The following is a 26052-nucleotide window of genomic DNA, read 5'->3' on the forward strand; positions in this document are numbered from 1 at the left end:
TGACAAAAAAAAAAGTTTGCACAAACTGAGGATGTTCCTCATCCTTACTTCAGCAGTATCCTAAAAGTGGAATTAAACGGTAAAAGAGTTAAACTTTTGCTTTTAAAAAAGAAATCATCCTTCCACCCTCATCCCATCAACTCTGAAATTTACTGTAGAAGGAAACATTTAAGATTCATATAACATTCTACTCCTTCATAAAAACTAGCCAATCTACCTGAAAGTAGGAAATAGCTCACCACAGACTTGGCCACTTACCTTATGACTACACTTAAATTTTAATCACTTGCATCAGGGGTAATCCACCTACACCTAATTCAGGCAGCAATAACCTCACTTGAGAAAGGTAAGTTCCCAGAAAAAGCCAGGGCTCTGCTACAGAATCCTATATTAGGGTAAGGACACTGCTGCTAGCTTCTTTCCATCACAAAGACAGCAAGAAGTCACATTTCCTTTGCTCTTCAGTAAGAGAATTAGTTTCTTGTCCCATTGACATGGCAATCTCCACTCCTTCCATGCTTCATTTTTTAAAGAAACAGGACCGTATTACTTCTCAATAACTTGTAAAGGTAGGAAAAATTCAATAAGATATATATTTTCCATTTGGCACAGAATATGGCATACAGAGGGGCACTAATTATTTCAAGCCTTAATTCCACACAGGATTCAGTGTGGAATAAATAAATAAAAGGTTTTTTTTATTTTTTATAACACCAGAGAAAATATAATTTAAGATCATGACAAACCTTTGCTGGGAAATACTTTTATTCATTCTTTCAATGAAACTGCTGTTTATCCCCCAAAATCAAAACATATGAAAGTCTTAAAATAGCTGAGATGTTTATTATACAATATTCAAAGAAAGCAACATAATCAATGCTCAAAAAAATCTGAAAAATATACACGAATAATGAACTTAGGTCTTCAGTCATGCGAAAAATTTTACACACCGATTTCTTTTATTATGACTCCTAGAAGTACTCTGAAATACTAACAAGTATGTAGGTGGTAAATTTAACTTCATTTCCAGCACCCTGTGTTATAAGTACGTGGTTTATCTAATAATGTCACAGCAAAAGGAAGCGACTGAGAATGAGAGGAATTCTGAAGTACTTTAAGAAAATAATGATCTCTGCAGATCTGTTTATTCTTTTGTGAAATGTAGATAATACTGGCCATATAACTTCAAAGATTTCAGGATAAGTAGTAGGTTGAGCTTACTAACACAAATGGGACATTCCACTAAGAGGTGCTTACTGGGAAGGTAAATACACAATCCTTTCACAATTTTTAAGATAGTTTTTGCTTTCTCACTAAAACAAGTTTCATGATTTCTACTTCATAGTTACTTTGGTAAACTGGTGTGAGTATATTCTCCAAAAATACCACAATCCAACAAGTACCAAGAGCATTCTTCTGTTCATTCTATTAGAATTTACTCACACTTGCTTGTGCCATCCATTACGCTACACGCAGCAAACAAGAAAGACAAACTCTCTGTCCTGTTGTAATTATAGGTAGAAAATTATCTTTTATTATCTCTTCAGGCTTATAATGTGACTTTGGAAGTTTTCTTTTGCTTGCACTGGAGTAAAGTCAGAAAAGAGGTCACTAGTAAGTAGTAGGGTTTTTCAAGTCACATCCTGTCTTTGAACTGAAGTTTTCTTATGCATTAAAAATAGGGATAACACTTTAGTTAATAATAATGTATTAATATTGGTTAATTGTGACAAATGTACCATCATACTAATGTAGGATGTTAACAATAGGAGAAATTGGGTATAGGGAATATACTCTATCCACTCCCGCTCCCAAAATTTGTGTAAATCCTAACCCCAAGTACCTCAGAGTGTGATGTCGCTTGGAGATAAGATCTTTACATAGATATAGGGCTGGTACCCTTATTAAAAGGAGAAATGTGGACATAGAGATATGCAGAGGGAAGATGATACAAAGAGACATAGGGAGGAGATGACCATCTATAAGCCAAGGAAAGAGGCCTGTTAACTCACAGGTCTCACTCAGAAGGAACTAAGCCTTGACAACACTTTGATTTGTTAATTTCTAGCCTCTAGATTTGTGAGACAATAAATTGCTGTTCTGTAAGCCACTTGTTTTGTGGTACTTTGTTACAACAGCCCTAGCAAACTAATACAGGAATTCCGTACTATCCTTGCAATTTTCCATATATCGCAAAAGAATGGGGTGGGGGGGGGAGGAGTGTCCGTATTTCAAGGTTATAAAGACCAAGGAGACAGACAACTGGGAAATCCCTGCTTGATGGAAAGGAAATCCATAATCCCAACACACAGCAAGCAATCAAATAAGGACTAGAATCCAAGTTTCACTCAGTGTTTTCCATAATAAAATGTTACTTCAAGATGGGCATAAAGGTGGGTGCAAATGAGGGAATATGATGATGCAAATACTCAATCTAAAATACTCAAATGTACAGAACCCTTGTTGAGAGTCACTTTATAACAGTGGACCAAGTTCTGCAACAAGCAGTGGCTTTGACACCAAAAAAGAACTGGGTTCAAATCTTAGCTCCTCCATTGCTTAGCTGGATAAGATACTCTTAATCTTCCATAAGTGACTGCCATGGGAATTAAATTAATAAGTGTATGTTAACTGCCTGGCATGCAGCAGGTGAGTTCACACCATAAGCTATGTTTAGCTATAATCCCATATCAGGGATAGAACTTCTCTAAGCAAACAGATTTCACTACCAATTCCATTTTCTTGCTATCAGTAGTAAGTAATTAGATCTTCTTACATAGAACAATAAAGTGTTTTATACCTTTAATGGCTAAATTAGCATGTGCTGCACTGAAGAGGTGTATAGAAGCAAGAGCGGGTCATATTTTAAGGTTATGACCTTTGGAAAACATATTCCCTTGCTGCTCTATGTTAGCAGGGAAAATCAACAGCAAGCTTGAGGGGGCATTCATTTGGAACTTGTTCATCACAATATCCCCAGTGTAAGCAACTTGTATCTTGTGAGAATTTGTTCAATGGATGTCTATTAAGCTCAAGATCTATGCAATTAAACTTTCATCGTTAGAGAAATAGAATGAACAGCATAGCATAATTGGCAACTTAAATAATCTCAACTCACCCCAGAGGCTCCTCTCCTCTCTCTCTAGAGGATGGTAACAAGTAATTTTAGTTCCTGTGTTAAAAATGGGTGTGTGTTACCACTGGGGAATATTTTCTTCTCACTTTTTTGAAAAGGAATTCTCAGCTCTTCTAACTTAATAAAGACAATCTAGCCTATGTTCTTATTACGGCAAACCTTTTTAAAAACTAAATTAAACAGCCAATATGACATTTAACTATTTTTTTAAATGAGATTATTATTACTAATACCTTGGGCTGACCCAATGGTACATATAGCAGTCACCTTACAGAGCTTAAAAAAAAAAGGTCGACATACCAAGATTCTTATTTAGGAAACCTGGGAATAAATGTCAAAACCAGTGGTTGATGGCCATTCTTTGCAGATTCCAAGTAATCACCGCAGCAGTGATACACAGATATCTACTGTTTACATGGAGTTCTATGCAAAGCTTGTTTACAATTCTATTAGGGGAAATAAGTTGTGTGACATCCTCTACAGACATTGGCCTTTTATAGAATCAAATCATCTTCCTCAAACAAGTCTATCGCAAAGAGGTTTAGAGGGGAAAAAAATTTGTGTTTTAATTTATTTAGTTGTATGTTAATTCATCACTGCTTTAAATTGTTATGGGAGGGTATCATTCAGTAACTAAATCATATTAATTTATCTGTTCCTTCAGAAGTTTGAGCTCTTAGAGCTGCACAGTCCAATACACATGTGGCTACCGAACATTTGAAATGTGGCTGGTCTGAAGTGATAAATACCACAGAATCGCGAAGACTTAGTACAAAAATCAGAAAGTAAAATATTGTATTAACTATTTTTATATTAATTACATGTTGAAAGGAGAATGTGTTGGATATATTAAATTACATAAAAATAAAATAAGTTAATTTCTTCTGCTTCTTTTTACTTTTGAATGTGGCTGCTAGAAAATTAATTACATGTGGCTCACACTAAACTTCTCTTGGACAGTGCTGTCATAAATGGGAACAAAGATTGTGTCTTTTCAAATGCTCCAGTCTGAACCTAATCCCAAATTATTTAGTCACTTTTGAATTCGTCATTTATTTTTGCAGTTTCTAGTCTCTATCCACTAAGAAAACCCTGTTGAGATAACCACCTGATGTCTTTCCATTTACATCTTTACTTCACCAGATAAGTTGAGGGGGAAAAAGAGAGATGTCTTAAATATACATGCAACTCTACATAAGAAACTAAAAAATGATTTCGAGATTCTATCATTTTGGATCTTACCCATCACTTGAGTCTACAAAGGAAATCAAGAAGAAGTCAACCTGTTGCTTCCATTTAAAATGAATTAAGGTATTATTCAAAGCTATCTAAATTTTGAGACAATTCAACCACCCCAAACCAATGCAGATCCAACTCAACCAGAACTTAGTTCAGATATCTATGACCAGTGCAGCTCCCCTCTGGGATTTCCTCCAGGAACAACATATAATCTATATATAGAAATAAAATAGGTCTAATTATTCCCTAGGACATCTGGTGTATTCGTTTTAAAAAAAAAAAAAGGGAGGGGGGTGGAGGATGAATGCTCTGGCTTGCCATAGTTTCAAAATCCTCAAAAAGTCTGACCCCTGAATACTTCTCCAACATCATCTCAAACCACTGTCACCCCTTGCAATCACTCTCCCGAGCCACAATGGCCTTCTTTCTGTTCCCTGAACAAGCCAGGCATTTACAGTCTCAGCACTTTTACACGTGTCATTCATTGTCTCCACATAAATGTTCATCTATGGTCTCAAACATGACTGGCTTCCTTCTCATCCTTCAGCTCTCAGCTCATCACCTACCTGAAAAGGTCTTCTTCCTTTAGTATATTATTTAGTGAAACCTCACTGATCTCCCAACCCCAAGTTATCTTGTGGACCTATTTCTTTCCCAGCACTTAGGCAAATCTGAAATTATCTTATTTGCATCCTCAAACTAGAAAGCAAGCTCTCAAGAACAGGGGTGGTATTTATCTTGTTCCCTGCTTGTTTCCCTAGCAGAGAACAGACACTGTAACAAGCACTCAAGTGCCTACAGACTGAATCAAAAAAATCAAAAGCGGCCTTAGAAGACAAAGATAAGACTCTTAGGGGTTAAAATCTAATACGCTTATTTTAAAAATTATGCCAACTGGCTTCCTATGTACATAACCTTCTAATCTTTATTTTTTAATTTCCAATACATGTCTCTTAAAGACCTGCCATATTTCTGTGTGGATAAAAATAAGTATGGAAATAATGATACTTTGCTGAGGATGGAGAGGAAAGGCTTGCATCACTAAGTATTTAAAGATGAATAAGGCTAAAATAATAAAACCATCGAGTAATAACACAATTAGGACAGATAAATGGAACAAAATACGAAGTTTAGAAATATACCCAATAATACACCCTTACAAAAGTGGCTTTCAGAGCCCTAGGAAAATGGATAAATCAACAGTTGGGATGACTGATTAACAGCATGGCACAAAAAATTAGATTCCATCTTCTTACCATAAACAGAAAAAATTCCAGTTATATTAAAGAAATGTAAAAAAGCAAGTCATTAAAAAAGGAAATATGAGTGTCTACTTGTTAGGCCTATCTAAACCTATTTTAAAAATTATCATTAATTTTCTCAGATAAAAGATATTGTATTCACCACAGAACAGGAATGCAATAATAATAATAATAATAATAACTAATAAATAACAATATCCAGGCACCGCTCTGGGTGCTTTACATATGTTAATTCACTTAACTTATAACACTGCTATGAGGTAGATACTATTTATTTACAACACCATTTTACATATGCAGAAACTATCTACAATCCTAAATATTATGCTATTGCACTACTCTGCTTCATTCAGAGAACACAAGGGACCTCTTGAAAATTAAAGATATAAGAACATTAATATAGCAATTCCACTTCCAGGTATTTAATCCAAAATAACTGAAATCAGGATCTTGAGGAGATATCAGCACTTCCATGTTCACTGTAGCACTATTCACAATAGTCAAGATGGGGGAAAACCTAAAGGTCAGATGAAACAACTGACAGATGAATGGATAAAGAGAATGTTGTATATACATGCAATGGAATACTATTCAGTCTTAAAAAATAATTCTGCACTATGTGACAATATGGATGAACCTTGAGGACATTACACTAAGTGAAATAAACCAGTTACAAAGACAAATAGAGCATGATTCCACTTATATGAGGTGTCTATAATACTAGACAAACTCGCAGATTCAAAGAGTAGAATGGTGGTTGTCGTGGAGCTAGGGGAAAGAGAACTGGGCAGTTACTAATCAATGTGCACCAAGTTTCAGTTAAGTAAGGTGAATAAGCATTCTGTCGTGCAACACTGTACCTACAGTCACCAAGGTATTATACAATTAAACATCTGTTAAGAGGTCAATCTCATCTTAAGTGTTTTTATCACAATATCATAACTCCTATCATCCATGATGTTAGCAAACTGAAAAGCCTTTATGAGAGGTGGGGAAGAAGTGGTAATTTATTGCAAGTGGAATCCCCAACTCACATGGGAAAATGTAAAGAACTAACTACCAGTTTGTCCTGACAGCTGCTGGAGATACAAGTTCCTGCAAATGGATAAAAAAGGCATAATAATATCTTATAGGAACTGAAGTTGTTTAGAGTTATATGAAGCAGGACTAATTAAAATTCTTGAATATTAAAAAGTATATATATATATCTATATACCCAAACACAAGTGAAAAAATACAAGTTAGAAAATATAGACAAGGAAATCTCTTAGAAAGTAGAACAAAAACAGAGAAAAAGAAAAGCAAAAACAAAAAAGATAAATTTGGATGATCAGTCCAAAAGATCTAAGATCCAAATAATTCTAGAAAAATAAAGAAAATAAAAGAGGGAAAAATCAATGACATAATTCTAGAAAATTTCCCAGAACGAGGGAAATAAGTTTGAGTCTATTGAGTGACCAGCACATTGGATGAAAACAGCTACACCAAGAACATCATTATGAAATTTCAGAACACTGGGAAAAAGAAGCTTTTAAGTTTCATGGAGTTACATACAGGTTATATGCAAAGGTATATAACTCACATCACACCAACACTGAAAGCCAAAAAGCAATAGAACAGTATCTTTAAAATTATGAAGCTAAATTATTTCTAAACTAGAATTCTATATCCAGCCAAGCTAATGATCAACACAAAGACAGAATAAAGGCATTTTTAGATATGCATGTCTAAAAAATTTACCTCTTGTGTACTCTTTACTCAGGAAGCTAATGGAGAAAAGTGCTCTTCCAAAAGAGAGTAAAACAAGGATATAGGAAAAGATAATGGGATCTAGTACAAGAGAGGAAAAACCATCACAATATCATCAGATGCTGGGATGGCAAGTATGACAGGTAGGCAGTTACCTAGAACAGATCAGAAGGTATCTCAAAGATAAAACTTATAATATAGCTAAAATGCTTAAAGTACTAAGGAAGATTTACATTTCTGGGTAGAGTTTAGAGAGGAATTACTGATAAAAAACATAGAAACTAAGCAAAAGAGACCAAAAACAAAGATAATAGAGAAAACAAAAAAAGTTGTGCAAAAAAAGAAAACCACAGGATGTAAGATGATTTGGCTATGAATAAGCTATACATAACCATAATACTATCAACAGTGAATACTGCTCTAACCAAAATTACATTATGACCAGAGTGACAATACATGTGGATGTGTGAAGTGGTCAGGGAATTCTTCCAGAAAACCCCTACTATTCGAGGTGACAAGTTAACAGATAATACCAAAACTAGAAAATCAATAAATAGTAAAATAAGATTATTTAGCACTAATACCAAAAGAAACAGTAAAGAGTTGGAAATGACTGCTTCTAAGGACTCGGAAGGGGGCAGGGAGAGACTGCTGTTTTTGTTTTTTTGTTTTGTTTTTTTCTTTTTTGGGGGTGAGAGGAAACTGCTGTTTTTCATAAAAAATCCTGTGGAGCCGATGGTCTGACATATCTATGCATAGGGGTTTTGTATTAATAAAAAGTAAAACAAAAAAGTACAACTATATATAAAATATGCTTTTTAAGTTAAAAGGTATGGGAAAGGGTCAAATGTATACAGGAATTTATCAGTGTCCATTACATAATTATCTAAGACAGGGAAAAATGAGAGAAAAACTTAAACATCTACAAAAAGAACTAATTAAATTATATGGCATATTCACAACCAAATGCCATGAGTCATTTAAAAATGCAGATAGATATGCCTTACTGTTAAAATGTACAGCGGAAACTTACCAGATTTCGTTAACCAATGACACCACAAATAAATAAATACCTACATACATAAATAAATAAGCAGAGAAAAATCTGTTCTTGTTAACAAGAACCAGGTGACAAAATACAACCTCAATTTTGATTAAATACATATATCCAAGTAACTTATGCATGAAGAGACTATTCACCAAAATATTAACAATAACTATAAATAGGTCAAGTTTACAGATGACTTTTTTCAGTATTTCCAAATGAATAAACATGTGTTAATGAAGAACCCAAAAGTTAGTTAAAATAAAAAGAAACTCTAATTCTACAACTTAGAAAAGAATCAGATAAAGGAATCGAAGAGAGCAATGCTACTTATCAACTTATTTCAGTTTGTCAAACTGAAAAAACTGCTTAATAAGAACCCAGAACTTCCATTAAGGAATCAATAAATAATCAACGTAAGACTGGTTTTATAAGTCAGTAAAGTTATTAGGTTTTGTTTTTTTTTTAAATTATTAGTTCCTTCTATCACCACACATTTACCTTATTTGAACAATGATTCAACTTGCACCGGATCCCAGACACTACCTCAAAGGAACACTGGCAGTGCTGCTGGCTTCTCCGATTTACGGTCAGGATACAATTCTGGAATGAGAGGAAATAAAGTGATAAAACTGCAGGTTGCATCTTAAAATACAAATGCTTGAAATCGGTAAACAAAAACTCTCCTCTAGCCCTCAACTTCACTCCAAGTGGACATCAGCTTCTCTCTCAAAGTATACAAGCCTGAGAGTCTCACTCAGTCTGACACATGGTTTCATCTATCCAACTTCCTGTGTAAGGCTGCAGCATGGAAAATTAAAATCTTCCTTTTACTGGTAACATTTCAGGTTCTACTGTTTGTGTTACGCAAAACTAATTTGCAAACTCCATAATTCCACCTGGAGAATTATTTCAGAAGAATTAGATACTTGAAACAAAAAATTAACTAAAGCATGCTGAACTAAATTTAACAAATACATTTCAAGTTAAAAATAACTCCCCATCCTCATCCCTCAAAGTACCAATGAATGAATGAATGAATGAATGAATGACCACCCTTCTGATCCAGTTGTTTAAACATTCCCAGATCTAAACATTACTAACATGGCCATACATCAAAGCTAGGTAGAGTGGTTACCAAAACAAACAAGAAATGAAGTCCAAGGTGGACAAGCTCATGTACATAGTTAATATAATCATTCCCAGCTTATTAAAGCTTTATGGTTCATTTACACTACTATAGAGTAGGAAGGAATTCACCATTCAAATAATCAAATAATCTGAGATGCAGGCTTGACAGTAATCTTTTCTTTTTTTCACTTACTCAGCATTCACTCAGTCACGGATATCCACTTTTGCTTTTTCTGAAACATATGGCTTGCACATAACTGAACCTTTGCCTATTTAGCCAGGAAAGAAAGGAATGTATTTCTTTAAACTATGGTCTCTTGATACATGTGGAATCCTCAGCCTAGAATGCCTCCTCCCCTCACCAAACTCCTACTCATTCCTCTTAGGATCTCTGGCTCACCCAGGCAGGGTCAGGTACTGCTTCTCTGTTACCCTAAATACATGTCTCCTTACACTCATCTCATTCAATCTGTAATATGTCAATTTCCCTAACAGTGATACCTGTCTGCTGAGTAAACTGATTACTCAAGCAATAAACTCTTGATCTATATCAAAGGTAATTGAGTAATTAACATTACAAACAGGAAACAAAAATCTACTCTTAAAGCTGTGGGATAAGAGTGTTTTATCCAGATGAAATTAGTATTCAGTCCCTTTACCAAATTAATAATAACGTTGACCTATATTTACCTAAAAAAGGAACTATTCCAATACATCCATCTTTAAAATACTAACAAGACAGGAAATACCTAAAATCTCTATTTTACTACCTGTCATGTTTCTTTCCTATTAACCAATCTCTTCTTGGATGTTTGAAAGAATTTTATCATCTCAGCAAGTCTTCAATTTTCCATTGTCACAATCAGCAGAGAAGCAAATCTGAGGCTCTGGCCCTTAGTTATTCTTTGATAGTAAGGACGTATCTAAAGCCGAGTCATCCCTCCACCAGTTTTTATGCACACATACCCTCCCACACACACAACTTGTCCTGCCTGTGTCACCTAGACAGTCACAGGCATACTTTTTGATCCCTATCTCTTGAACCACCCTTAGTCAGATATCGGTATATATTAGCAAGGACATCCCAGAACTGCTGACCATATATTTTTTTCTCCTTCTATTTGTCCACTTATGTACCTACAACATGCTAGGCTCTATTCTAGACAATGGAGATTCAACAATTAAATCTCTTCATTCCCGCAGCCTACATTCTAGGGGGTAAATGGGGGCAGACAGGAATAAGTATTATAATTTTATATAAAGTGGTCAAGGAAGACCTCTCATGAGGCAGCTGAATAGAGACTTGAAAGAGTATGCTGTGCCTTATCTGAAGACAGACGGAACCAGATAGAAGAAAGAGCAAGTACAAAGACTTTGGGGAAGGGACATGCTTGGCATATCCGAGGGACAGAGAAAAACAGAGTGGTGTCGATGCAAAAAGTTGCCAGGGAACACTTAGAAGATCAGGTCAGAGACAGGAGTGAATGGACAGGGCCCTGCAAGCCATTGTAAGGACTTTGGTTTTTCTCTGGGTAATATGTGCAGCCACTGAGTGTTTTGAGCAGAGAAGTGATAAGACCAGAATTATGTTTCAAAAGGATAATCTTGGCTGCTGAGTGAAAAATAGACTTTAACAGGGAAAAGCAAAAGAAAATGGTAGATATTGCCTACAATAATCCAGGTAAAGGACAGCAGTGACTTGCTTATGCCAGAGTGTAGCTTAGAATACTCTTACATTTCATAAGTTACTAGACCTCACATAGCATAGTTCCTAAATACAAACAATGGGTGACCACTAATATTGTAGGACCAAAGCATTTATATGTCCTATGGTTAAAGAAGACTGAAATTATTTTATCTCACCTTGGGCGCCCTGGTAATTTTTTTACTGAGATAAAGAACACAAGGAAACACAAGGATGATCTTGCCTGCTCCTATGAAGTGAGGTCAAAGACCATTCTTTAAACCACCAGGCACAACATGCTTATATGATACTTACGAACGAACGTGTTCCAGCTTCCCAAGCATGATACCAACAAATAAAAGCGAACAAGAGGATGATGTCTTCTCCTCAAGTTAACTCGAGTTTCCAATAAATAACAAAATTTAATCTTAGCCACTCCTCATTGAAAAAAATATATTAGGAACTGAAAGACTGTGACAGCTGAGCAAATAAATCTTTTTAGAGAACTATGCCTTGTCTGCTTGATTCATCAGCCAGAATCAAGACTAAATCTAAGACTGCTGAAATTACTATGAATGGCTTTGGAGAGAAAGATACTTCACAATGGGTCTTGTATAAAAAGCATTCTACACTGAGGGGGTCAGCAAATGATGGCACACAGGCCAAATCTAACCCAACCTGTTTTTATAGCACCCATGAGTTAACAATGTGTTCTACATTTTTAAATGGTTGAAAAAAGTTCAAGAGTATTTCATGATGTGTGAAAATTCTATTATAAATTCCAATTTCAACATCCATGATTAATTTTATTGGAACACCACCATGTTCATTCTTTTACAGATAGCTGCTTTCATATTACAACAGCAAAGCTGAGTAGTTGGAATAGAGGCTGCAGGCAGTGGTCTCACCCCTTAGCACTGTTACAAAATGCAGTGATGCAGTTATAACTCAACAGCATTTCAAGTACCATGCATTCCATCTTATCACATTTTATTATTCTTCTTAAATTACTAGTACATATCCATTATGTCAAAACTTTCAATGTTACCCATTTAGGGTACAGTGTGGAATATTTCATTATTGAATTAGATGCCAAAGCACTGTTTATTATGAAATGACACCATAGCTGTGCCAAGAATATAACTTATATCAACATTACCAAACTAAGCTCTCATCACAATATTCCCAACCTACAGAAAACCAACTAGTGGAAAAATTAAAAAATTTAAAACAATATCCTATTACAACATAAAATCTTTACAAAAAGAAAAAAATAAAAATGAGGCTACAACCAATGAATGGTTCATTTGTTAGCATAACAAGGAAAACTGATACTATGTTACTATACTATTATTAAATTACTGTATTTATAGTGAGCCAATTAAATCATGCTTGACTGCAGCAGCCCAAAAAATGTGTCCAGAGAAAATGAACTTGCTTAAGACAATCAGCCTTTTGGCTTGAAGAGTTAAGAACAATGGGAATAACATCAGTAGTCATAAAAAATAAGGCGAGTGGAGTAGAAAGGTGCTGACCTAATAACTGTGGGAATGAGTGAAATAGGGAAGAATAAAAGCAAAAAGAACTGCACATAAATACTGTAGTCTAGCTGTGAAAACTGTTCCCCCATGGGAGTCTAGGTTAACAATTCTGAAATCACTGTATGTGTATACTGGAATCATCAAATATATCGATAGCAGATGGTGACAGCCTAATTTCTCACGGTTAGGAGTGGGAGGTTATAGACAAGAAAGAGGAAAAGGTTAGAGTGATTAACATGGTACTAGATTAGAGCTGGAGATACTAGTATGAACTCATCTTAATATAGATACAAATGGGACACATACAGAAATATCAGAAATATTCATATATTTCTATATGTATATAGAATGTGTTGGTACACACATTTCATATATATATATATATATATAAATATATATATATCTCCTATAAGTACATGGACTATTTGTGTTAGTATACACGTATATATTTCCTTGCTGTCAGCTGAGAAGACCTAGAAGCAATGGGCAGATCTTGATTTCTAATACCATTCTCCAATTAAAAAAAAACCAGGGCTCCTTGGAGAAATGGCCGAGTCTAAGGCTGAGGCAAGGAATACATAGGATGAAGCTGGAGTATCTTGTAGGGCCAGAAAGGAAGTGCTTAAAAAAAAAAAAAAAAAAAAAAAGCCACGATGAAGGGGCTATGTCAAAAAGACACTCCCATCTAACTGAAAGCACTCCCAATATTCAAAATTGGAAAAATATGAACAAAATAAAGTAGCATCAGAGTGTAATTCCAAGTATAGTATCCATGAGTCCATATTAATAGAAATGCTGAACAAATAAATGGGTGAAGGGACCAAGCTCCCACACAGAATTCCAAATAATTCACGTATATAGGAGGAGAACACAACTCTGCTCTCCAAGTAATTTCTACCCAAGGAGGTAGAACATAACTCTCCTCTCCAAGTAATTTCTTTCCAAAGAGTACACTATGGAGGGAACAGGAGAGGGTAACCTGCATTGGAGAAACTCTGCCAGATGACCAAGGTTAATGTCAACAACGAGTCATGATGATAGCATGTATTCCTTGATATCATATGAGGAAAATGGCACCTTACCTCCGTGGTCTTTCTCCCCAAAATCTGTTAACACCAGTCTAATCATGAGAAAAATATCGGACAAATTCAACTGTCATTATCACCAAAAATAAGAAAAGTCTGAGAAACTGTCACAGCCAAGAGGAGCCTAGAGAGACAACTAAATGTATATCCTAAATGAAATCCTGGAACAAAAAAAGGACATTAGGTTAAAACTAAAGAAATCTGAATAAAGTACATATGGATTTTAGTTAATATCAATATCGGTTCATTAGCTGTGACCAATGTACCATACTAATGTAAGATGTTAACAGGGGAAATGCACATATAGTATATATTACTATTTTCTGATTTCCTGTAAATCTGAAACTGTTCAAAAATAAAGCATTTGTTTAAAAAGAAAAAAGGCAAATGATTTTGAGTGGTGTTCCTTGGCTCTTGATGATTTGACAGATAATACTGATACTGCTCAGTATTATACTGGAGTATACTGGAGAAGTCAATACCGGAGAAATCAATACTGAGTCTGGAGTGACTCAAGAGTTAGCCTCCGTGAATAGTCTGTGTGGAACAACTACAGATGAGGCTTTAAAAGAACACTAATTCCACACAACCTGAACTTGAATCTGATAACATGTCACAAATGATGAAGAAAGGGCTCAGTTGAACCAACTTTAAAAAGCTTGTGACAGTCTAAAATATTTAAAGCATTTGGTTATTCTATTATTTTCACCAGCAGGTACGCTTCAAAAAATTTGTTTTAAAAATTTAAGCCAGTATCAAGAACCACCTTCATTCACTCTCAATTCACTTTTGTAGACTTAACCATCATCAGTTCTGTGAATGTTTGCCAAAAATAGAAAGTTAATCCTGATCTGCCCTACCAAACAGTAGTTTGATGGCTTTGCAGTGGTAAAATTTTAATGGCAATTTTTTTTTTAAGCTCAGGACTGAATCTGAAATTTTTCTGAACAAGAAGAAAAACCCTTAAACATTATCACTGAATACCGAATGGCTCTGGAAATCAGCTTTTGCTACAGATCCGATGAAGTTTCTTAATGAATTCAGTAGAAAATCACAAGGCAAAGTAGCACTTCTTAGGGAAATAGATACTGCAGAAAATTAATTTAAACAACACTGTGTGAATCACAAGTAATGTCAAGTTACTTCATTCACTCCTATGCTGTCAAATGTTAAGACACGCAATGAGATCTCCATTCCAACACAAATTTGAAACAGACATATTTTCTTAGCTCAAACTACAGTTCCAGTGTACTTCCAATCTCAATGCAAATGCAAAGAAAATCTCCATATGTAACTGAGGAGCTTCCATCTAATCTTCAATTGGAACTGACTATTCTACAGTGTAATGGCATGCTAAAAAGCAAATATCAAGAATCTAACAAGATTCTATAAATGTCTTCCTCGTGATAAATATGCCCAATTAAAATCAAATGCTCAAAAAAAGTCACATGCTCATGGATTAATATTAGTATTTGGCTGTACTTCTGTGTGAAAAGACATTTTCAAAGACAACATATGTAAAATGCCACTAATTTTCAACATTCACAGATGAATATTTCTCATCAATTTTGATAGATGAAGCTAACTTTGAACCCAAGTAAAATGATATCCCCCAAAAGAATTCCATTCTAACAGAACTGTATTACAAAAATTGTATTCAATTACTATATTTTGAATTCTGCCAATAAAAAAAGTTTCCTTTTGTATTTAAGTATCTACATGATATCTTCAATTTTGTCTTCTGGTCCCAAAGCCTAAAGTATTATCTGGACCATCACAGAAAAAGTTTGCCAACTCAGGTTCTACATCATTTGCCTACCAAAGTGCAAATGGCCAAACAAGGATAAACCCTTAAAAACAGTACTTATCAAAACTATAAGAGTTTCAAATGGCAGAAACTATCATCTTTCAATACTTATGCTCAGGAAGTTACAGTAAGGCAAATAAAATTAGTATAATCAATCATCCCAAAGCAATTTCCAATGCACCGGCTCAATAAATGAGTGAATGCTCTGAAGCCAGACTGCCTAGGTTTGATAGCCAGCTCCACCTACTAGTAGTTGTGAAACCTGTGATAAAGTACTGAATTAAATCTCTTTGTTTCATCTGTAAAAACTGGTTCCTACTACATAGGGCTGTTATGACAAATGAATAAAGTAATATCTGTGTAATAAAGTAATCTTGCAACAGTGCTTTGCACAAAGTACTTAATAAATATTCTTAGATTTTTTTTAATGCCTACAGCACTTGGTATTCCTAGGTGGTCTCCCATCCAAGTACTACTAACCAGGCCTGACTCTGCTTAGCTTCCGAGAGAAGACGAGATCTGGCACGTTCAGAGTGGCATGGCCGTACACTATTATCTGATTATTAATCAGGCCAATGTCAAAATGACAGTTAAAAGACAAAAAGACTTCAACCAGCTAGTATGGGTAGCCACATGGTCATTAAACAATTACCTTCTTTCTCTTGAGAATTCAGAATTTGGCTTTACAGTAGACTAGGAATATAACACACTTACTATATTTTCAAACCCTCTTAAAGAAGCAGTACATTCTGACAACAAACCCAAGCCTATACTTGACTCCAGGCTGAAGGAGTCTGCCCTGAATGACACCATTATTCTGTGCCTCAGGTTCTCAGTTTACGACAGACAGGGATCAACATGCCATCTGTGCACCTCACAGTTCCTACTTACACCAATGGTTTTTAAAATCATGCTCTCACACTATGCAGGTGTCCAGGTAGCAAAATAACATCTCATCTGAGTCCTTGGACCCAATGACCACCAGATAAGACTGTCTTATCTGAAACTGTAACAGCTATTTTCCCAGAATTTATCATCTTTTCATCACATTACAAAACTTTACAAATTACCACCATTTTCCTACAATTAACCCTCTATTTCCTTGAATAGTACTAGTGCCATGTTACTAGACTAATGGCTCCTTGATATCAAGCAGGTACCAGATCCAATTCCTTTTTGTATCCCCAGTGTCTAGTTACATGTTCTTTGAATAACAAATGAATATTAGCTATACGACTTTTTCTTTTTACAATAGTAAAATATACATAACACAAAATTCACCATTTCAACCATTTTTAAGTGTTTTAATTCAGTTCAGTACATTAAGTACATTCACACTGTTATGTAACCATCACCACCATCCATCTCCAGAACTTTTTCATATTCCCAAACTGAAACTTGGTACAAATTAAACAATAACCTCCCCACAACCACCATTTTACTTTGTCTCTATGAATGTGACTGCTCTAGGTACCTCATATAAGTGAAATCATACAACATTTGTCCTTTAATGTCTAGCTTATATCACCCAGCATAATGTCCAGGTTCATCTATGTTGTCGCACATGTACAAAATTTTTAAAAAGAAAAAAATGTACAGAATTGTGGAACTTGAGATATTAACATAAAGTGTTTTATTTGCTTGAGCAAACAAAAATGTTTAATTCTTTTTACCTAATTTCTTTTTAGTAATACATGCGCAGTAAAAATTTCAAATTGTAGAAAAGTATATAATGAAAAATGGTCTCCTTCCTAATTTCTGCCCTCCTTATCCCCTATTTCAAATTCCAGGTCCCTTCCCTGGTTTAACGTTTCATTTTGGAACACAATCACCAACCAGGTGTTGCCTCGCTTTGAAGATGTCCTATTAGAAAAATATTCTATTTGACTTATCAGGGCTGGTTAGTCCTCTCTTCTAAAAATACCAACATAAAGATCCAAACCAATGTACATAAATTTTTTTTTACGCCTACCGCACCTGGTCTTCCTAGGTGGTCTCCCATCCAAGTACTAACCAGGCCCGACCCTGCTTAGCTTCTGAGATCAGACGGGATCAGGCTTGTTCAGGGGGACATGGCCATAGACTGCACATAAAATTTTTAAAAACATTTTACAAATATTCCATTAAATTAACATTCATTAAGTGCACCCTATGAATAATGTCTTTGTTAGGCAGCATGTTGAGGCAAGAAAGATTACAGGCTCTGGAGTCACATAAAAACTGATTCTGACTCTTTTAAGGTTCAGTTTCCTGATCTATGAAGTACAAGTAACACTACCTTATAAGCTGTTGTAATGATTAAATGAGAAAAACATCTAAATTATAGTACGGTTTCCAGTAATACAGCAAACACTCAAATAACAGTAATAATTAACTGTTCACTTCCTTCACTGGGCACTCCAGAAAGCACAAAGATGAATCACAAAATCTGTACCCTTCCAAGTGCTTATACTGCAACAGAGGAGGTTATCTCAGTACTATCATTATTCTGCTGAGAACCTGGTTAAAGTTAATGCAACTTCCAGACTGCACTTATAATCCTTATGATTCTATTTCTAAATCTCACTGAAATAGTTATTTGCAAAAAAAAAAAAAAACTTGTGACTTGGAATGCTAGAATAAAGAGAAAGTTTGTTATCATCAGACTATTAATAGTGTACAGCCTTAAGGCTTTAATTAAAATATGGAGAGGGTCAAGACAGTGGAATAGGTAAATGCTGTGCTCACCTCCTCTCACAATCACATCAAAATTACAACTAAACTGCAGAATAGCCATCATCCAGAATCACCTGAAATCTAGGTAAACAGAAGTCCTACAACTGAGGACACACAGAAGAGGCCACATCGAGAATGAAAACAATTCTGGAGAGTCTGAGATTAAGAGACCATGATCCGATCCAATCCAATCTACATGCAAAAACACTGAACCAGAAGAAGAGCATAGTTTTGTTGTACAAATATGACTAGAATTAGAATCGCAGAACATTAAAAATTGAAAGCACTCCTAGAGGTCATATCTAGTACAACCCTAGTTTTACAAAAGGGAAACAGCCCAGAAAAAGGAAGAGATTGGTCCAAGAAGACAAGCTAAAACTAGAGCCTAAAGGCCTTTGACTGTCGGTGTGCCAGTTCTTTTACATCACCATATCACCTTTTGCCTGTTAAAGAACTTTGAGCCACAAACTTCACCCAGTCGACTCTGATTTTTCACTTTTCTTCCCAATTACTCATACGAGAAAAAAAAAATTTTATGTGCCTTATGAAATAAGTCTTAGAAACATTCCTAAATAATCTCATTTGGCTAAAATGTACTCTATTGGAAGCTACAGGGAATACACTAAATAAGAATTAATCAAATTCACTAAAGGCCTATTTGAAAGTAAATTTCAGCCAACAAAAAACAATTTTAGAGCTGATGGTACATTCAGAGTCTATCTTCCACAACTGCTTAGTTTTACTTAAAAAAAAAAAAAAAAAAAAAATGTAGTAATCTAATTAACAACCCACTTAACCCAAGTCATCAGACCAAGATAACCAACTTCTAGAGTCACATTTGCTTTCATCTGTAAATGAGCAACAGGAAAGAGACCAAATCTGATGCCAAAATAATCTGTCACATATATGATATCATGCTGGAGAATCCACGAAAGTATTACATGCGCCTTTGAAAATTTTTTCTTTCTTTTCAAATTACAAATCGAAAGTAGCTACTAAATTTGATACAAAGGTCAAAACTACCTCTCGGAGTACTACCTTAAAATGAAACTTATTTTCAACCAAACTTACTATTACAAATAATCTTAGCAGTTTTGGAAATCTACCTAAAATGCCTGTATTTTCTGGTTCTGCTAATTCTATAAAATTAATTTGCAACTGATGTTCACCCAACAGCAATTTACAAACACCATTAGGGAAACCTCCTTTTCCCACCAAATATCAAATCCCAAAGCCACCTAGCCACTCCTAGGCAGAGGGTTCCTCACAAAATGCTTATTTCCAGAGCATTTATAAGGACTGTCACAGCTCCCCAGAATCAACCGTATATTCATAAGTTTAACCAGGAAAATGGACTGCTCTAAAAACTTGTTTAACCACAAATCCTATTTACTGAGAGAACTGTCATGTGTCAAAGTAACCCTTGTAAACGGAGCTTTCCTTCTAAAAGATCTAATTCAGCTGTTTGACTCATTCTCCTAATTTAGCAATCCTGCTTTCTATTTCCAGTAAATTTGGTTTTAGATTACTATTTTTCCAATTTCTCATGCATTAAAGTTCAGAGACTTAAGCCCAGCAAAAAGGTACAAAAGCCACTATACGAAGGTATAAATGTAGAAAGGCCACAATATAAAGCCCCAAAACAAGTCAGGACTTGAGAGTCAGAATATTAATGAATACTAAAACCAATCATATGAAGAAAGTAAAACTAGAACCCCTATATCTCACATCTCAGACAAAAATAAACTCAAAGTGGACTAAAAAACCAAAAGCAAATAAATAAATATTAAATGTGTAAAGCTTTAAAACTTTTAGAAGATACAGGAGAATATATGGATGAATTCAGGATAGAGGATTTCAAATAAGATATTACAAGCATAAATCATAAAAGTAAAGCTTGACAAATATCTGTATGCGTTGGAAAATCAAAATGAACCCACCTACTAGGAAAATATTTGCAATACATATACCCAAAAGATTAAAATTCAGACTCTAGACTATATAGAGAACTTCTACAAATCAATTAAAAGGCAAAAAATTCAGTCTACGGCCACGCTACCCTGAACAAGCCCAATCCCGTCTTATCTCGGAAGCTAAGCAGGGTCGTGCCTGGTTAGCACCTGGAGACAACCTAGGAAGACCAGGTGCTGTAGGCATAAAATGAATGAATGAATGAATGAATGAATGAATGAATAAGGGATTGTAAGCTGACAAGGTCTTTGCAATCTGTGAGGTCAACTAAAAAAAATAAAAAGGCAAAAAATTTGATTTAGGTAAAAGATTAATTATTAAATAAATATTTACTGAACACCTAGGCACTGTTCTAGGCACTAGAGATAAAACATTGACAAAATAAAATCTCTGACCTCATGAGGGGGTGAGACATACAAACAACTATACACTATATTTCAAATAGTGATAAATGCTAAAAATAAAGTGGGGTAAAGGGATAACAGGTAATTCAAAAACGGGGCTACCTATATAGCTATACATAAGGATGTTCCTCTTCACTAGCAATCACAGAAATACAATTTAAAACTACAATGAAATATTACATACGCATAATAGCAAAATTTTTTAAGTCTGATACTGTCAAGTGTCGTTAAGATGTGTAGCAACAGAAATGCTTATACTGAGTGTAAATTAACATAATCCCTCTGGTGAATAATGTGACGTCTAATGAAGTGAAAGATGCGCACATCCTATAACCCAGCAATTCCACTTTTAGATATAAACCCATGAGAAACTCTCCCAAGTTGGTAGAAAATATATAAGAATATTCTTAGCAGCAGTCTGAGTACGACTAGGAAAATGAGTAGAAAGTAGCACATTCAACGAATACTATACAATAGTAAAAATGAAGAACAAGATACCATGAATGAATCCCACAAACGCAGCAAAATCAGAAGAGTGGTTAAGGAGCGAAGGGGGGACGATAATCCTAAATTTAACTATGGTGGTAGAGCCTTATCTCCTAAACTTGTTAAATTTATCTCTTAAATACATGGGCACTAACTGTATTATTCTTTGCACTTTTTTTTAGAATCAAAAGGAAAGTTTATTAGAAAAACGAATAACACTCCAAGGGGTGTGGTCTCCTTTCAGAGGCAGAGCGTAAGAGGAACTCAGAGACGAGGACAGTGAGAGACAGAGTAGAGTCTTAAAGAAAATGTGAGAGACCTCTCTGTATTTTTTTGCACGTCTTCATATTACATACTTTTTTTAGAAACATGAAAATATTTACACAATGCTGAACACTGTGGTTGTGCTACCTTTGGACTTCCTTTCTCAATCCCTTCTCTAGAGAAAAAAAGATTAATAAAATGTCCTATGACAGACAAAAAAAAAAATACAAGCATTCCCATGTACCTCACAAGCTTCTTGGCCACACACATTTACACTTTTGCAAAAAAAGTTCTAAAGATTGAAACAGGACTCATAAAGCAATACTTTTAAAGTCAAATCAAAGAAATCATTCCACAGTGAAGGATAAGCATATGAAGGTATATGTTGAATACAGGCAGAGTGGTTAAGAACGAGAGCCTTGCAAACACATGACGGACCTGGATTAGTGTATATATCCTGACTCCACTTCTCTGCAGGCTTGAGCACGGTATATAATCTAAGTTTCCTCATCTCTAAAAAATACACTAATCTTATAAATTTGTCATAACAGATGAATTAATGAACATACATAAAATACATAACATACTGTATTTTGAAATAGCAATTTGAAAAATTAAAGTAAGTTGGAAGGGAGGGGATAACAATGGATAGACTCAACAATGAAAATTTTATTTTTCCAAATTGTTTCAGTAGTAAATCAAGGTTTTATATTTCATAAAGACTTTTTCCCCCAGCAACATTCTTACATAACCACCAAACAATAAATCATATCCTTAAAGACATTTCCGTTTCCAGAATCACCTTCAAAAAACTAAGCTGATAACAAAAATACCTGTACAATGGAAAGCAGAGATAAATCCCTAGAATCTTGTCTAACTCCATTAGGTCCAATTCAGGTGCCAATTACTCAGAGAGAAAAAAAATACACTACATGCTTGAAAAATTAAACTTGAAACAAGAAATGTAGTTAATAAAAAGTTTTAAAATATTTTCAACAGAATACTAGATTATTCAAGTTACTATACAAAAAGCTGAGTTTTAAACACACAATGCTTTATGATTGATGCAAGTCTTAAAATTTAGATTTGAACAATGGTTTCTTACACAGTAAAAGGAGTAAAGGGAGGGGGACGAACAATCCAGAAGATAAAGTCTGTATGTATCCCTTACAAGTCTTTTGCAGCAATATTTCATACTCAACAAGGAAACCAAAGATTCTGTCCTCCTCAGAAAGCACCTCTTGTTGGCAGCTCTGAGGCTAGTTACCAGAACAACAGGTGAGAAAAGCAAGGTCAAAATTCCAGCTGGAATAACATACTGCACACGAAGTTACAGCTCATGCATATAGTTGACTAGCATATAAAATCTTAGTTTCCTAATAACCACAGTAATAATTTAGTTGACAACTCTGAAATTAATTTATCTTTCACTTATCTTCCACTTACATTCATGGCTCATGTATGCAAATACCTGAACAAGTTAACAATCAGGGTAGGTATCAAGTTTTATCAGAAAGCTTGCACTTTGGGTTAACCATGTTAAAATTTTTTTCATTAAGCTTCCTTCTCTCAAAGAGATAGCCCAAAAATAATGATCATAACTGATATGACAAAGCATTTGCAACAGTTAAAGACATTCTTCTGTATAACTCATTCAATAAATTTCAAATCCATTGCTTCTAAACCAAGAGTCCAACAATGATTTGTTGAGAGACTAATCACTGCAATGGCTAAACTCAAGTGGAGTTTAAAATAATTACATTTGAGTCTACAGCCATGCCATCCTGAACAAGCCCAATCTCGTCAGCTAAGCAGGGTCAGGCCTGGTTAGTACTTGGATGGGAGACCACCTAGGAAGACCAGGTGTTGTAAGCTTAAAAAATAAAAAATAAGGGATTGCAAACTGACAAGGTCTTTGCAATCTGTGAAGTCAACCAAGGGTTACCTCGCCTAAGTAAATAAATAAAAATAAAATAATTACATTTGAGAATTTCTACTGTGCTCAACCAGCACTGTTTACTCAACTGTTACAATAGCACTAGAGGTCCTCAGTTCCATTTGTGCCTAAACTCGCGTGACACAAGATTTTCATCACTTTCACACATCCAAACCATTTAATAATAAATGACAGTAGGTGACTATTCTAAGTATCATAAGATACTGAATTGATAATTTTTCATGTATTATTTATATTACTGTCAAATATATACGCTGTAATTCTCTCAAAGGAAGGAAGGTGTATTTTCATTTTAAAGATAAAAATACAAAAAGCTAGACAAATATTATCAATTCTGAAATATGTTCTGTCATTCTACTTGCATCAAGGTGAATCAAAAAGCCTTTGTCAGCTGGTGGATTCACGTCTATTATTCCTGAACAGGAGTTAAATAATTTAACTTTGGATCTTATAAGCATGACACTAACACATAGATGTTTTATTATCTGAGGACTCTGTCCTAATTTATTGGTCACTCTACTCCCTGGATCCTTATTCTGAGCAGTATAGCACAGTGGCTGAATGGAGGTTCAGAGTCAGACCTAGGCTCAAATCCTATCTCCCTAAATTAACCTTTTCTGCCTCAGCTTCATCATTTGTAAAACAAATAGCTCTTCACTTATCTTTTAAAGTACAGGACTAAATGAGATAATGCATGTAAAGTCCTTACATAAGCATTTACTCTGAAAAAAAAAAAAAACAATCTATGAAAGTGCTTCTTTAATATTTAGGTTGACCTTATATCCAGGTTTGCTCAATATAGTCAGTTTACACCTGTTGTCCCAGCATATTAATAGCATCCCCCTCTCAATAGTGTCCTGGTTCAAAAAGATATAATTATATGGTTACAATATAAATTTGGCAAAAATAAATACAACTAAAAACAATCATTAAATGTGAGGAAGAGAGCTATTCCCAGACCCAAGCACTTGTAAATTACAGAAATAATGGTCACATTTCAGTTGTGTAAATTTTACCTCCCTCTCCCCCACCACAAAAAAAACAGGGAATCTTAAGCAAATACTATATTCTAGCTATTTATTGGCATGTTAAAGTGTTCAGATGTGAAAGGTACTTATATCTACAACTTAACTTTAAAATGCTTCAAAAACAGATGGGAAATGGGCAAAAGACTTCAACAGACATCTCTCCAATTGCCATAAGCACATGAAAAGATGCTCTAAACACTCACAGGGAAATACAAATCTAAACTATGATACCACTTCATATCCATTAAGATGGCTACCAAAAGTGTTGGCAAGGATGTAGAATAAAAGTACAGTATAGTGGTTCCTCAAAAAATTAAACAGAGAATTACCATATGATCCAGTAATTCCACTTCTGCATACATGCAAAAGAACTGAAAGCAGGGTCTTGAAGAGATATTTGTACAGATACATTCGTAGCGGCATTATTCACGATAGCTAAATGTGCAAGCAACCAAAGCATCTATTGATGGTTCGATAAGCAAAATGTGGTTCATTCAATGGAGTATTACCCAGCCTTAAAAAAGGAAAGAAATTCTGATATGCTACAAGGTGGATGAACCTTGAGGACACCATGCCAAATGAAATAAGGTAGTCACAAAAAGACAAATACTGGATGATTCCACTGAGCAGTCATAATCTTAGATACAGCCTATAGCCATGCCACCCTGAACGTGCTGGATCTCGTCTGATCTCGGAAGCTAAGCAGGGTCGGGCCTGGTTAGTACTTGAATGGGAGAACATCTAGAATACCAGGTGCTGTAGGCATAAAAAAATAAAAATAAAAAAATATATAAAACCTTCCTTATCAAAAAATAAAAATCTTAGAGACAGTAAGTAGAATAGTGGTTGTCAGAGGCTACTGGAAAGAGAGAATGAGGAGTTACTGTTTAATGGGTATAGAGTTTCAGTTTAGCAAAATGAAAGAATTCTGGAGATGAGTAGTGGTGATGGTTGCACAACAAAATGAATTTATTTGAAGTGAACTGTACATTTAAAAATTATTTACATGGCAAAATTTATATTTTGCCACAATAAAAATTTGAAAAAATAAGATGGAGTCATAAGTGTTAAGATATGTGATAAAGCACATATAACAAAACACTAACAAATATATAATCTAGGTGATGGGTATATGGGTACTGACTGTACAATTCCTTCAACTTCTCTGTATGCCTGACATCTTTCGTTACAAAATGTTAGAGGAAAAAATTAATCAAATTGTCATCCCTGCTAAACTACTTGATGCAGCATAATTAACCTACCCAGTATGAAGGAAACATGAGCCTTACTAGGATGCCAGAAATTTAAAAGCCACCTTATCAGACTAAATCTTCTAAAAGTATTGCTGAATAAATCTTCTAAAAGTTCGTTTTAGCTCCATTCAGTGAAATCATCACAACTGTAAAAACACTAATTCGGTAGAAATAGATTTGTCTATTATAGCCCTTAAATGAATTAAGCTTTAACTCAAATATTCAATATCCTGAAGACAACAATGAAGCCCTGATTTTAGTTCACTTCTAAAAAATAACTAATCTAGGTAGAAAT

At 34.8% G+C, this 26052-nt stretch overlaps 1 protein-coding gene and 2 pseudogenes across 1 annotated transcript in view; 1 reads left to right on the forward strand and 2 right to left on the reverse strand.

Moving 5' to 3' along the window:
* The window catches only part of THRAP3 (thyroid hormone receptor associated protein 3), a 63265-nt gene that overhangs the window by 29353 nt on the left and 7860 nt on the right, over nt 1-26052 (reverse strand). The window contains exon 2 of the mRNA XM_006924239.3: nt 8933-9034. The gene's annotated coding sequence lies outside the window, so the exon portion shown is untranslated. The remainder of the gene's footprint in view (nt 1-8932; nt 9035-26052) is intronic.
* LOC112473075 lies at nt 17645-17763 on the reverse strand (annotated as a pseudogene).
* LOC112472998 lies at nt 25152-25269 on the forward strand (annotated as a pseudogene).

Source organism: Pteropus alecto, unplaced genomic scaffold, assembly GCF_000325575.1.
Source record: "Pteropus alecto unplaced genomic scaffold, ASM32557v1 scaffold39, whole genome shotgun sequence".
Taxonomy (NCBI): Eukaryota; Metazoa; Chordata; class Mammalia; order Chiroptera; family Pteropodidae; genus Pteropus; species Pteropus alecto.